The sequence below is a fragment of the Chiloscyllium punctatum genome, chromosome 18 (genome assembly GCF_047496795.1).
Source record: "Chiloscyllium punctatum isolate Juve2018m chromosome 18, sChiPun1.3, whole genome shotgun sequence".
In the NCBI taxonomy this organism is placed as follows: domain Eukaryota; kingdom Metazoa; phylum Chordata; class Chondrichthyes; order Orectolobiformes; family Hemiscylliidae; genus Chiloscyllium; species Chiloscyllium punctatum.
In genome coordinates, this window is record NC_092756.1 from 78,011,607 (window position 1) to 78,027,446 (window position 15,840).

Genomic DNA, 15,840 nt, shown 5'->3' on the forward strand with positions numbered 1-15,840 from the left:
GTCCTTGCCTTTCCAAATACATATACATTCTGTCCCTCAGGATTCCCTCCAACAACTTGCCCACCACCGACGTCAGGCTCACCGGTCTATAGTTCCCTGGCTTGTCCTTATCACCTTTCCTAAACAGTGGCACCACGTTAGCCAACCTCCAGTCTTCTGGCACAAATCTGAAATCTCTAGTCCTCACCATTTTAATGATCTTACCTTTACAATAATATTGCCAGAACTAGATATTATCTCTAAAATATCAATATGATCCATAAACTGGATATTCTCAACAAAGAGTTGCAGATATGCAGGGCAGTGAAGGAGGTGTTTGGTACATTTGCCTTTATTGGTCAGTACATTGAGTACAGGAGTTGGCAAGTCATGTTGCGATTGTACAGGACATTTTGGAATCCTGTGTTTAATTCTGGTCTCCCTACTATAGGAAGATGTTGCTAAACTTGAGAGGGTGCAGAAAAGATTTACAAAAAAGTTGCCAGGTTTGGAGGGTTTGAGCTACAGGGAGACACTGAATAGGCTGGGGCTATTTTCCCTGGAGTATCGGGGATTGAGGGGTGACCTTACAGAGGTTTACAACATCATTCGCGGCATGGTTAAGGTGAACAGCCAAGGTCTTTTCCCCAGAATAGGGGAGCACAAAACTCAAGGACAAAGGTTTAAGAAGAGAAGGGAAAATTTAAAAGAGACCTAAGGGGCAACCTTTTCACGCAGAGGGTATATGTATGGAATGAGCTGTCAGAAGAAGTGGTGGAGGCTGGTACAATTACAACATTTGAAAGGCATCTGGATAGGAAGGGTTTAGAGCGATATTGGCCGAGTTGGACTAGATTAATTTAGGATACAGGGTCAGTATGGACAAGTTGGACTGAAGAGTCTGTTACTGTGCTGTACATCTCTAAGTGCATTCACTGTTGTAAGTTAGGAAATGAAGCAGCCAATTTGTACGCAGCAATCTGGCACAATCAGCAATGTGATAATGTGCAGAGATTCCATTTTTAGTGTACATGGTTGAAATAAACATTGAGAATTCCTATGTTTTCTTCAAAATTGTATCAGAATATATTTTGCATCCAGCAGAGAGAAAAGATAATGTTTTAGCTTAATATCCCACCCAAAGGACTATCCCTAACAGCGCAGCAATCCCAGAGTACTGCAGTGTAACCAAGATTTTTATGGTATGATCCTGGAGTGAAACTTGAACTCGCAAGCTTCTGACTTAACTGGTGGGAACGCTACCGACAGGCCTGTTAAATTTCTTACAGTCAGTTGATGAAGAGAGAGAGAGACTAGAAGTCTGCTTTGTTCAGTTTTAGATTTATTCATAAAGTGAAGCATTACAAATGTATAGCTATTAACCCTGCAATGTCCAGCAGTATCAGTAATTATCTTGATACACATGAAAATCCATGAAATTCAACTCATTCAATTAACCAGTGAATAAACTAATGATAATGCCTTAAAAGGCCATGTAGCATAAAAAGTAAAGAAAGCACATCAAATTAGAATGCAGTTTTGTCACGGGTAGGAGAGACCATGTACTGTAGTCCCTGGAGTCCCAACTGGTCATGGAAGGCAATGCCTCTTTTGTGCTATCTTGAATACCTGTATAATTGGAATGAGGGCCAGATAGATCTCATTGAAATCCTTGATTGGGGGTGTTAACCTGGACCAATCAGGGTGCCCTAGCTGACAGAGGCAAACAGGGGATAAGGGTACTGCTTGTCACTGGCCACTGAGGTGTTTCCTTTCTTCCTGGTGGTGGAAATTGAATAAAGATTCATACACCTCGTGTCTCTCACTGTGTATCATACCTGTACACACACAACATGGGTGCTGGGGATAAAATAAGCACTACCGCAGTTAGGCGGTAGTGCGGGGGTAAAGAAAGAGAGAAAAAAAAGAAAAAAAAACAAAAGGAAGAGAAAAAAAACAAACAAACAGAGGATTACAACCTCAGATCAGACGTGACAACCTACTGAATTTAAGCATATTACTAAGCAGTGGAAAATAAATTAACAGGGGATTTGTAGAGAAACAGAAAGGGCTGTCTTAGAAGTGGTAGGAAAGTGTATCAGGGCGGACTGAGAGCCGAATGGGGCATAGGTGCAGTTTGCCTTAAAGTGACCGGTGGATGGGAGGGAGGTGGGGGGGGCTTGCTGGGTTTCTGGGGCTCTATATTGTAAGGACTTTTTTTGTGTAATTGGACTGTCTTTTATGTACAAATATCATTGTTACTGTATGTAATGATTAAAACTGGGATTTGAGGTTTGTCCTCATTTCCCTGAAAACCGGTTGAATGTCAGGGTTTGGGGCTTGGCTTTGCCATTCCTCTCCCTTGTAAAATTGCTATTTCTCTGTATACAACTGTTAATGTTAATTTTTTTGTAAACTGTGAATTGTTTAATCAAATTTTTAAAAAATAAACAGGGGATTTGTGGGGAAACAGAATGGGCTGTGTTAGAGGTGGTTGGAAGGTGTGTCAGGGGTGTAGGGGCAGTCTGCCTTAGAGTGGCCAGTATTTGGGAGGGATGAGTGGGTTGCTGGGGTGGGGTGGGGGGATGGGTCTTATTTTATGCACTGTTTCTTGTTTCTTATCTAATTGGACTGTCTTGCATGTATTTGTCACTGTTACTGTTTTGTGATGACTGAAACCTGGATTTGAGGTTTGCCTTCATTTCCCTGAAAACGGGTTGACTGGTAGGGTTTGGGGCCTACCTTTACTGCTCCTCACCCTTGTAAATTACTGTTACTATTTACAGCTGTGAATGTTAATTGCTTTGTAAACCGTGTATTATTTAATAAAACTATAAACAGGGGATTCAGAGAGTCTCCTCATTCTAGGGACTGGCTCTAATCTGGCTGGTCAGGACCCTAGCACTGTGCACATTTAAATAAAAGGTGACTTAGTGCCACTGCACAGTTAGCTATGCATTAACTGAGCTATAAATAAAATTTGTTGAACGGGGGAAACGATTATAAGAAGACATTCAGAGAGTCTCCTCACTCTAGGGACCGGCTCTGAGCTAGCTGGTCCGAGTCAATGTACTGTGTACGTGTAAGTAAAGGATAATGGAATACAGCCTCTGGCAGTTATAGAATAGGAAACCAAAATAAACAAATAAGTGCCCCTAAAATGAGGATGATAATGCAAATCAACTCATCAAATAACATCAAATCAAAATGTTGTTTTGGGGGAAATTATGTACTTCAGCCCCTACTATGCCTATCATTTGTGGAAGGCAATGTATATATGTGGTAAGTCATTTGTTACAACACTGGGTAAACCCCTCTGCTAATTTAAAACCAGCACCACAGAAAAGATTTATCCCATGCAGTAATCTGTGAAAATTTGATAGGCCAAGAACTAGTTAAAGTACTAATTAACAACTGTATTTCTTAAAGCATAACAGAGAATAATTAACTAACAACTATCTACAATTCCTTCCTCTAACCTATCTTTTACTTTCCCCTCTACAATACTAGTCCAGTAAAACCCCTGATTAAGATTTACAAAACAAAACTTATCTCAAAACCAGGCAGCTTTCAGTTTTCTCTGAATTCCTGTCTTTTCTTCTTCTTGCGGATTCTGCTTCACAGGTCACTGATCGATAAGTGTACCTTTTAAGAGAACTATTTTTCTGGCAGTCTTTTTATATGCTGGTGGCTTGGCAGTTCTCCTCTCAACTGTTCGATTTTCCCCTTTCTTATACTCCCAAAGCATTGGATTGTGTCATTGGCTTTTAAGATTGTCAATATACTCAATTCAAACTTGATTGGAATTTGGTATTTTCAGGATATTATTTAAACTGATTTGGCCTAACTCGAATCTGTTTTGTCATTTCCAGGCAACCAGCTAATTTAGCTTTCGACCAAGTGTTACATTGTAACCCTATTGAGAACACTTGGTACTGTCAGGTAGCTCTACCAGCTTTTAGCTCTCTTAAAGGTACAGTACACATACATCTTCACAACACATTATCCAATGAATGATCCCTACGTTGTACAGAAAATGTCAATTTATGCAACTAATCACTATATTTTACAATAAAACCTAATTAATATTCTTATTGAAACAATGATTCAAAACAAATTGTTGAAGAAAACATTATTTTCCACAAGATACACTGATACAAGCATCTCCTTGATGGTTGTGGTTCTGTTCGCCGAGCTGGGAATTTGTGTTGCAGACGTTTTGTCCCCTGTCTAGGTGACATCCTCAGTGTTTGGGAGCGCTCAGTGAAGCGCTTCTGTGATCTTTACTCTGGCATTTGTAGTGGTAAATCTTCTCACAAACTTTGATCTCCTTGATGGCTTGCATCAACAATGTTTCTTTTTAAATACTTACTTCAGGATAGCAAGTTCAATCTTTACTCTTTTAATCACATACATTTTTTGTCATGTGAACCCTTAGCCCACAAACAACTATCAATGCAATATTCAATGTTCAATCTGTTTTCACCCCAGTATCAATTTACCATTAAAATATGAGGCAAACAATTTCATATCTACTGCTTTCACAAGAGACAGTGTTTCTACAGCACTTTTAACAACTCTTTTTATAGTTTCTTATTTTCCCATGCTAAATAGCAACATTTCTCATTTTCACTCACTGAAAATATTATAAACTTACGGCACTGAAATCCCCATCAGGAAGATCTGTATTAAAAGCTTTACTAAAAATAACTCATTTTATGTGTTTTGTGGACAGAAGGATGGCAACTCAAGTATGAATTTATCTATATTTAATTCTTTAAGCAGTTTATTTGTTTTACAATGTTCACAACTTTATAGTGATTTATTATAGTTTTTTCTTTCTTTATATTCATTCATGATGGGATGTGGACATCACTGACTTGGCCAATGTTTATTGCACATTCCAAACTGCTCTTGTGAAGATGGTGGTTAACTGTCTTCTTGAATTATAGAGTCATCCAGCATGGAACAGACACTTTGGTCCAACCAGTCCATGCCAACTATAATCCCAAACTAAACTAGTCCCACTTGCTTGCACTTTGCCCATATCCCTTCAAACATTTCTTATTCATGTATCTAAATGTCTTTCAAATGTTGTAACTGTACCTGCATCCACCACTTCCTCTGAAGGTTCGCTCCACATACATACCACCGTGTTAAAAAAAAGTCCCTCATGTCTTTTTAAAATCTCTCACCTTAAACATATGCCTTGAAATCCCTCACCCTAGGGAAAAGACACTTACTATTTACCTTTGCTATACCCCTCATTATTTTATAAACTTCTCAACCTCCTGCAATTCCAATGAAAAATGTCCCAGTCTATTTAACTCTATTAACTACGGGCAAGTATACCACAATTGTATTATGAAGGAAGTTGCAGGATTATGATCCAGTAACAGTGAACGAACAGCAATATACTTCCAAGTTGTGTGTGTGTCTGTCTGTCTGTCCGTCTTGATGGAAACTTGCAGGTGGTGATATTCCAAAGTATCTGGTGCCTTTGCCTTTTAGGTGGCAGAGGTTGGTGGTTTCAAAACCGCTGGTGTTTGGAAGATGCTCTTGAAGGAACCTTGGTGAGCTCAATTATATCAACACTGTAATTCAGCCTGGCCTGAGAATGCAACCATTCAACTGACTATTAATTTTCCCAACTGCTCTGTTCTTTTTTTAGAGGTCTTATCATCTTCCTGTGAAAAACCAGCATACTAAATGGAGATAGGAGAGACGTTGAAAGAATTAAATTTTAATTCAGATCTATTCTACTCAATGTCTAAACCACCAAATATAAAATAACCTAAAGTCTGACTTCCATCTGATACTCCACTTTCATCTTATTAATAATACATTCCTCAAAATCTACAGTAAGAAATCATTAACATGCATCATGAAGATGTAAGAAGGTTACATGTTTTGATACCAATAAAACATTGTGCAATCTGCTTTTCATTGAACACAGTCTACTTTCATCAAATCAGATATCACTGAAAAGAAAAATACACACTCTCGAGGCATCATTCATTCCATAAATGAATTGGTTTCATTTCCATAGGGACAAAATGCCCTATTTCTACTATCAAGGCTTCTGGAAAATATTGCTTTCCAAGGAATATTTTCATGGCAGCTAACACCAACTCGAAAAGGAATTCCGTTTTCAAGATCCCAGTTAAAACCAAGAGCCATTCCATTTTCAATACCTCAGTACAATCTAGCAGTTTAGATGTGAACACTGAACAAGGAATTTACAAATGGAGCTTCTTCGACCTTTTATGCAGTCTGTTAAAGCTCATGATATCTTCTTCCATAAAATAATTGTCCTCATCTATTGAAATCTACCATAGTCTGACTATGACTATGACATCCAATAACAGATCATCATGTTGGTAGGTTTCATCCATGGCATTAATAGAAGATCCAAGCCTTCATCAGTATCCAAAAAAATTAGCACCAAGCTCACAGAACACTTTGTTTCTGATTTTACTTTGTTACAACTGAAATGGAAGGAGTACACTGTCTTACTCTAATTCAACCTCTCCACGGGTCACAACATAAATTTAATTGTTTACAAAGTTTCAAATGTGACTGATCACAAAGAAAACACACAAAGAACTTTCGATGAGGGAAGTCAGAAACAAAAACAGAAATTACTGGGAAAACTCAGTAGGGATTTGAAGAAGAATCAGTGAGCGCAAAATATTAGCCCTGCTTTCTCTGCACAGATGCTGCCAGAAATGCTGAGTTTTCCCAGCAATTTTTGTTTTTGTCGCCAATCGTTAGTTTTGTTAAAATGAGACTTAAAATAAAATGATCCAACCATCAGCTTCTTTAATAAACATAAAATTAATGATTAATATATCAGAATTAAATGGATTCAATGATGGAGCCTGGGATAGAAAATGTGAAACATCAGAGGATGAACGTTAGTTAGCCTGAGAGAAAGTGAGGATAGCAGATGCTGGAGATCAGAGCTGAAAAATGTGTTGCTGGAAAAGTGCAGCAAGTCAGGCAGCATCCAAGGAGCAGGAGAATCGACGTTTCGGGCATAAGCCCTGCTGAAGAAGGACTTATGCCCGAAACGTCGATTCTCCTGCTCCTTGGATGCTGCCTGACCTGCTGCGCTTTTCCAGCAACACATTTTTCAGTTAGTAAACTGAGTTCATATGTATACATTTCTAGTCAGATATATTTGTAGTTCAACATCGCTAAACACCAACACCACCAGAGGATGGGGAGGCTGGGTCATTGGGTCATTGGATTTTTTCAAGGTTTAGTTAGACAGATTTTAATAAATTAGGGATTTATCCGCTATGGGATGCAGACAGAAACATAATAAATAATAGCGGGTGTAGGCCATTCAGCCTTCAAGCCTGCCACACAATACACTCCATTCACAGTAGATCAGCTGAAGGTTCAATGCCTCTTTCAGGCCAGCTCCTCGTAGCCTTCAACTCTACAATGTTTTAAAACTCGTATCTACCACCTTTTTAAATACTTTCAGTGATCTAAGCTCCACAATTCTCCATGACATCCACAACTCTGGGAGAGAATTCTAGACATTTACTGCCCTTTTGCAGAAGAAATTCCTTTGCATCTCAATTAAATGACTGTTCTCTTAATTTGTAATAATGTCCCCTAGTTGGGATACTCTCACTAATGAATATGGGGAAAGTGAGGACTGCAGATGCTGGAGAGTCAAAGTCAAAAAGAGTGGCACCGGAAAAGCACAGCAGGTCAGGCAGCATTCGAGGAACAGGAGAGTCGATGTTTCGGGCATAAGTTCATCATCAGGAATGTGGAAGGGGACTGAGAGATAAATGGGGAGTTGGGGCGAGGGTGGGGTTGGGGCTGGGGGGAAGGTAGGTGGGATGGTGATTAGTGGATAGAGGTGGGAAGTGATTGTGATAGGTGAAGGGTAGGATGGAACAGATAGGTGGGAAGAAAGGTAGGTTCAGGTCAAGAGGGCGGCGCCAAGTTGAAGGGTTGGATCTGGGATGAGTTGGGGAGGGGGAGTTTGGAAACTGGTGAAGTCAATGTTTATGCCATGTGGTTGTAGGATCCTGAGGCAGAGGATGAAGCACTCTTCCTCCAGTTATAGAGTCATAGAGATGTACAGCATACAAACAGACCCTTCGGTCCAACCCCATCCATGCTGACCAGATATCCCAACCCAATCTAATCCCATCTGCCAACATCCAGCCGATATCCCGCTAAACCCTTCCTATTCATATACCCATCCAGATGCCTTTTGAATGTTGCAATTGTCCCAGCCTCCACCACTTCCTCTGACAGCTCATTACATACAAACACCACCCTCTGTGAAAATGTTGCCCCTTAGGTCTGTTTTATATCTTTCCCCTCTCACCCTAAACCATTGCACTCTAGCTCTGGACTCCCCGACCCCAGGTAAAAGACTTTGCCTACTTACCCTATCCATGCTCCTCATGGTTTTGTAAACCTCTATAAGGTCACCCCTCAGCCCCCGACGTTCCAGGGAAAACAGCCCCAGCCTGTTCAGCCTCTCCCATAGCTAGAATCCTCCAATCCTGGCAACTTCCTTGTAAATCTTTTCTGAATCCTTTCAAGTTTCACAACATCTTTCCGATAGGAAGGAGACCAGAATTGCACGCAACATTCCAACAGTGGCCTAACCAATGTCCTACAGCTGCAACATGACCTCCCAACTCCTGTACTAATTACTCTGACCAATAAAGGAAAGCATACCAAACGCCGTCTTCACTATCCTATCTACCGGTGACTCCACTTTCAAGGAGTATTGAATCTGACATTTCAAGGTCTCTTTGTTCAGCATCACTCCCTAGACCTTACCATTAAGTATATAAGTCCAGCTAAGATTTGCTTTTCCAAAATGCAACACCTCACATTTATCTGAATTAAACTCCATCTGCTACTTCTCAGCCCATTGGCCTATCTGATCAAGATCCTGTTGTAATCTGACGTAACCCTCTTCGTTGTCCACTACACCTCCAATTTTGGTGTCAGTTGGTGGGTGGTTTTGATTTGGCGGTAGAGGAGGCCCAGGACTTGCATGTCCTTGGGAGAGTTGAAGTGGTTGGCCACTGATATTGGTTGATTCCTGCGAACCAGAGATATTCTCTGAAACACTCCGTGAGTTGGCAGTAAATGAGGTGGGTGGGTGTGGCTTAGTTCAGATCACAACCACCTCCCACCATCCTAATTACCTACCCTCCACCTTCACCCCACCCCCACCCTCACCCTCCCTATTTATTTCTCCCCCTCCACGTTCCTGTTGAAGGGTGCATGCCCAAAATATTGATTCTCCTGCTCCTTGGATGCTGCCTGACCTGCTGTGCTTTTCCAGCACCACTTTAATCTCTACTGTATCAAGTACTATACATGTAAATTAAGGGTGACTTGGTGACTCTACCAGCCTTCGTAGAGTCATTTCATTGGCAACAAGAGAAAAACACAACCCTGAAGAGATTGACTTGCAACAGTTGTCTTGAAGCTGGGGTAAGCATTTCCGGCATCACGCCTCCAATTGGGGATCTTGACTTGTACACTCTTATCATCAAATTGGGTCCACTATATGAAAAGAATAAGTTAATTTTTCCAGGCAAATGACATTGGGGCAAATGGAAAGCAGCAAATAATTTTCCTGACAGCTTGTAGACCCACAACCTTTTTGGTTATTCAGAGTCTAACATGTTGAGGAACCAGATACTAAAACAAGAGTTGACAGATTTAGTGAAGGTACATTAGAACCCCAGGCCTCCCCTATTTCTCAGCGCTATCGGTTTCACTCAGCAGTTTGAGAATCAGGTGAAACCGTGTCAGAATTTTTGATGATGTTAAGATGACTGACAGAAGCATATGACTTTGATGTAACAAAATGCTGATAGACTGTTTGGTATGTGGGATTAATGATGTAACCATGCAAAAACACTTATTGCTGAAGCCCAACTAGGCTTCAAGCAAGCATGACAACTGGCTTTGTCATTAGAAAATGCAGCAAGTGGAGCATATGAATTAGAGAAAATGCTAAGCCAACTGAGCTTGATTGAAGGCATTTGCATAGCCTCAATCAGGGCATATCCCGAAGAGAGGGACTCCAGGTCAGCCCACAGCTAAATCCCAAAACCATGCCAAGCCTCAACCAAACGGTTAATATTTTCTTCAGGATCTAGGCTGACAGGTCACTGTAGTTGCTGCTGGTATGCAGGCTCGAGACAGCAAAAGAGTCCCACTAGGCCTAACTTGAGTAAGTGAACTTATAGGCCAGTATCCAGGAGAGTGCACACTCTGGAAAATCCACCTTCAGCTGGCTTGGAACAGTTAAATTGTTTAGCAACCTCCAAATCGGAACCAATCAGAATAAATGCCTAATTAAATGGTCACTCAGTTCTAATGGAGGTTGGCACCAGCACAGCTGTTATCAGTGATTGTAGAAACAGTCTTTACCAAAATTGCTCTGGACTCTAACACTTCAGTTTGCATAACATTTCAGCCAGGTTGAGAACATGTACCAGGGATCCCCTACAGATTAAGGGTAAAACTTCGGTTCCCACCTCTTATGAGAAAGAAGAGGTTCAGTTAACACTGATTTTAGTAAAAGGCTTGGGTTCAAGCTTGTTGTGGCAAGATTGGTTGAGAATGACTCAACTTGATTGGCTCAATGTTTTGTGATTAGGAAATGGCTACCTGAGTGAAATCCTAATTAAATACCCAGACATTTTCAGGAAGGTCTCGGGGACAATTAAAGTGGACAAGACCACCTGACATGTTGACCAAGAAGCAATTCCACAATTCTGCAAGGCTCGTTTAGTGCCATTTGCCTTACAGGCAAAGGTAGAGTCAGAAATCAGGAGGTTGGAAAGCAGAGGAATCTTCAAACCAGTACAGTTTGTGGAATGGGCAGTCTGGTCACACCAACTGTAAAACCTGATGGGTTAGTTCAGTTCACCTTTGTGGGGATTTCAAACAAACCATAAATACCCACTCCCTCACATCGAGGACTTATATGCTGAATTGGCAAGAGGGCTGTCCTTCACAAAGCTGGACATAAGCCACGCGTACCTGCAATTCCAATTAATTGAGGATTCCCAGAAGTATGCTACAATTAATATTCATAAGGGTTTGTATCAATATTCGAGGCTGTCTGTTAGGGTATCAGCCAGTGCCATTTTCCAGCAGACGATGGAGAACATTTTACAAGGCCTACCATTTATCTGGATGACGTGCCAATACAGAGGAACCTAGATCATCCGAATGAGATGGGCAGGCACTATTTCATTCAGATAATTGATTATTTGGTTAATTGATTTCTTCTGGGGCTTGGAGTTTTCTGTGAAGTCACCCTTGTGGTCACCACTGGCAGTATCCAACTGTGGACACAAAAAGATCCAGTCCTGGCAAAATTAAAACAGCTGATGGTAATGGGAGTAACAAAAGAGCCATCAATCAGAATTGAAACCTTTCAGGACCCGACCACTATAGAGGTTGGCATATTATTATGGGGAGCAAAAGGGATTGTCCTAAGCAAAGATCTCCACCAGATACTGCACCATCGTCACCTAAGGATTGACAAAATGAAGATGTTGGTGAGAAATTATGTCGGGTGGCCAGGATTGGATGCTGACATAGGTTTGTTGGTGGGGCAGTGGCCAGAGTGCCAACTAGGACAAACAATACTACCAACAGTTCCCCTACATTTGTGCGAATGACCGGATAAACCCTGGACTTGGTTACACGTCAACTATGCTGTCCCTTTCACAGGCTCTATGTTTTTAGTCAATGTGAACACTCATTAAAGTGGTCGGACATGCATAGAGTTCATTTGTCAAACAGGGAACAACAATTGAAAAGCTGTGACCATCTTTTGCGATACGCGGATGACAGTCACAGACAATGTGCCATCATTTACCAGCACGGAATTCAAGTACTTCCTAAAGTTGAATGCCATTTAGTGCATAAAGACAGCTCTATACCATCCATCGTCCAATGGTCTGGCAGAAAGAGCATCCCAAACTTTGAAGGCAGGCTGAAAGAAGTAGCCTAAGCTTCACTCGATACCAAACCATCCCAGTTCCTGTTTGATTGTAGGACCACCCTTCACACAATTATAGGGACGGATCCAGCAGAGTTGCTAATGGGGAGACAACTGCACACCAGGTTAAACTTGAGTTTCCCTGACCTGTGGGTGGAAGGTGAAGCAGTGTCAGGAACGCCAATGCTGGACATAGTCACTCCGTTAAGTGACTATTAGGTATACTGCAGGATCTTTGGTTACAGTTACTCCACATTGTCCCATCAAACATTCCCCGGGTTTGTACACCATGTGATAAATAACTTTTTTTTTTCCTTTCTTTGTTTGTCTTTTCCTCTGTTTTATCTCCTTCTCTCTTTTTTCTTCTCCAAACAATGAATCCCCGGCCTTGGACTTAGCGCAAAGCCAGTGAGGTGATCTCCTGGCCTGGCAGGGCGACATCCCGGCTTGGCATGGCAGCCTCCCGTCTTGCCAGATTGCCTCCCAGCAAGACGCGGCAAACTACCAGACTGGCTTGGCAGGCTCCAGCTTGGTACAGTGACCTCCCGTTCTGGCACAAGTGTTTCCTAACTTGGTGTGATGATCTCCCGGCCTGGCGGAACTTGGGTCTGTCATGGCACACTTTCGGCCTGGTCTGGAGCACGTTCGATCTGGAGAGGTAGTCTTTCAGCCCAGCATGGCAGGCTCTCAGCCCAGCGTGGTGGTCTTTTGACACTATGTGGCAGTCTCTTGGCCGGGCATGGCCTCAGCATGGACTTCTGATCTTGAGATGATTCCTCAAAGTGTGGCCCTGACCATTGCTAAGCACTTAAGAAAGACTGCAATGTTTGAACTTTCAGGTTTATTACTTTAGTTTCTGCTTAAGGTTAAGAAGGCATCACTGTACTATAATTTTTACTGTGTTCCTAGGATTGTGGCAACATTATGCACTTTTCACTGTACTCCTGTACTTTTGTACATGAGTGCGTGTGACAATAAAATCAGAATCAAACCAAATCAGAGCCAGTTTACTACAGGGGACAAAGTCTGATGTTGAAACCATGGGAATGGCCCTGCATGGGTAAGAGCTGAAAATGTGTTGCTGGAAAAGCGCAGCAGTTCAGGCAGCATCCAAGGAGGAGAATCGACGTTTCGGGAATGAGCCCTTCTTCAGGAATGAGGAGAGTGTGTCCAGCAGGCTAAGATAATGGTCCTGTGATGTATGAAATTCAGGTAGTAGAGGTGAAAGCAGCAACCTTGCAAATGGGGGAGGAGCAAAACATACCCAATCCCTCAGAGCATCCAGCAAGACTGTCAGAACCTGTGGGTTCTCCCCTCTGCCGAGCATCGAAGAAATCTGAAGATGAGATGGATACAGCAGATGTTGCAGCCTCAATGCCATTACCATCTGAAGATGAATTTTGACCAAGACTCTCCAGTACAAGAGGTGGTCTATGGTCCGGAACATGTTGCCAGTATCCAAGGCAGCATTACAGGAACTAAAATGCCCTAGAGAAGCTGCAGGAAAATGCACAGACATACATCCCAGGACTTTTGGTGTTGTGGGGTTGGGGGGGTGGGGGGGGCATTGGGATGTAGTGATTGGAACAAGCTCAAGCAGGTAGGCATCACAGAATAGGAGGTCCCTGATTGGGGTTGTTAACCTAGTCCAATCAGGGAATCCTGGCTGATACATATAAACAGGAAAGGCAAGATCACCCTGTTGGGAGTTTGCTATAGGCCTCCGAACAGTTTCAGAGATGTAGAGGAAAGGATAACAAAGATGATTTTGGATAAGTGCAATAGTAACAGGGTAATTATTATGGGGGACTTTAACTTTCCAAATATCGACTTTAGATGGGCCAGTTTATGTCCAATGTGTGCAGGACGGTTTCCTGACATAGTATGTAGATAGGCCAACAAGGGGCAGGGCCACAATCGATTTGGTACTGGGTAATGAACCTGGCCAGGTCTTAGATGTGGAGGTAGGTGAGCACTTTGGTGATAGTGACCGCAATTCAGTTATGGTTACTTTTGCAATGAAATGGGATAGGTATATACTGCAGGGCAAAATTTATAGCTGGGGAAAGGCAATTATAATGCAATTAGGCAAGATTTAGGATGCATACGATGAAGAACAAAACTGCAGGGGATGAACATAATTGCAATGTGAAGTTTACTCAAGGAACAGCTACTGCGTGTCCTTGATAAGTATGTATCTGTCAGGCAAGATGGATGTTGTCAAGCGAGGGGGCTGTGTTTTACCAAAGAAGTTGAATCTCATGTCAAAAGAAAGAAGAAGGCTTATGTTAGGATGAGACGTGAAGGTTCAGTTAGGGCACTTGAGAGTTACAAGTTAGCCAGGAAGGACTTAACGAGAGAGCTAAGAAGAGTCAAGAAAGGACATGAAAAGTTGTTGGCAGCTAGCATCAAGGAAAACCCTAAAGCTTTCTATAGGTATATCAGGAATAAAAGAATGACTACAGTAAGATTAAGGCCAATCAAGGACAGTAGTGGGAAGTTATGTGTGGAGCTGGATGAGATAGGAGAATCACTAAATGAACTTTTTTTTGTCAGTATTGTAATGACACACAGAAGGGTAAACCCTTCTGCTAATTTAAACCAGCAACACAGAAAAAATTCACCCCGTGCTGTAATGTGCCAAAATACAAGAGGCAAAGAGCTATCCCAGAGGTCACTATTTAAAGTAAATATTAACAACTTTATTCTTTAAGTCCATCAGAGAATATTAAAACTAAAACTATTAACAACTCTTTTATCTTTAAACCTATCTTTTACCTCCCACTCTACGATACTAGTCCAATAAAAAGCCTGATCAAGATATACAAACAAAATCACATTTCAAAACCAGTCAGCTTTGCCAAATCTCCTTTGTAGATTTTCCCCAGATCGACTTCAATTTTCTGCTGTGTAAATTCCTTCCACAGATAAGTGCCTCTCGGAGAGCTCTTGAGCTAGCAGTCTCTGTGGCAGTTCTCTCTCTAACTGTTCAAAATGTCTGGTTTTATACCCCAAAACATCAATTGTTTCATTGGTTTCAATATTATCAAAATACTAAATTCAAACTGGATTGGACTTTGGTATCTTGGGGCATAATTTAAATTGATTGGCCAAATTTGAATTTGTTTTTGTCTCTTGGCAACCCATCTACTCTATTTGTGTCAACCATGTGTTATATTGTTATCTTGTTCAGGACACTTTGTGCCGTGTCAGACAGTTTTGCTAGATTTTCAACTCTCTTGAAGGTACAGTACCTCTACACCTTCATAACAATATTCACACTGGAAAAAGACATTTTTGTCAAGGAGAATACTGAGATACAGGCTACTAGACTAGACAGGGTTGAGGTTCACAAAGAGAAGTATTATCAATGCTAGAAAATGTGAAAATAGATAATCCCCTGGGCCGGATGGAATTTATCCGAGGATTCTCTGGGAAACCAGGGAGGAGATTGCAGAGCCTTTGGCTTTGATTATTATGTCATCACTGTCTATAAGAATAATACCAGAAGACTGGAGGATCGCAAATGTTGCTCCCTTGTTCAAGAAGGGGAGTAGAGACAACCCTGATAATTATAGACTGGGGAACCTTACTTCAGTTGTGGGCAAAGTGTTGGAAAAGGTTATAAGAGATAGGAGTTATAATCATCTAAAAAGGAAAAACTTGATTCGAGATAGTCAACACTATTTTGTGGAGGGTAGGCCATACCTCACAAACCTTATTGAGATCTTTGAGAAGGTGACCAAACAAGCGAATGAGGGTAAAGCGGTTGATGTGGTGTACATGGATTTCAGTAAGGCATTTGATAAGATTCCCCATGGGAGGCTGTTGCCAAAAAA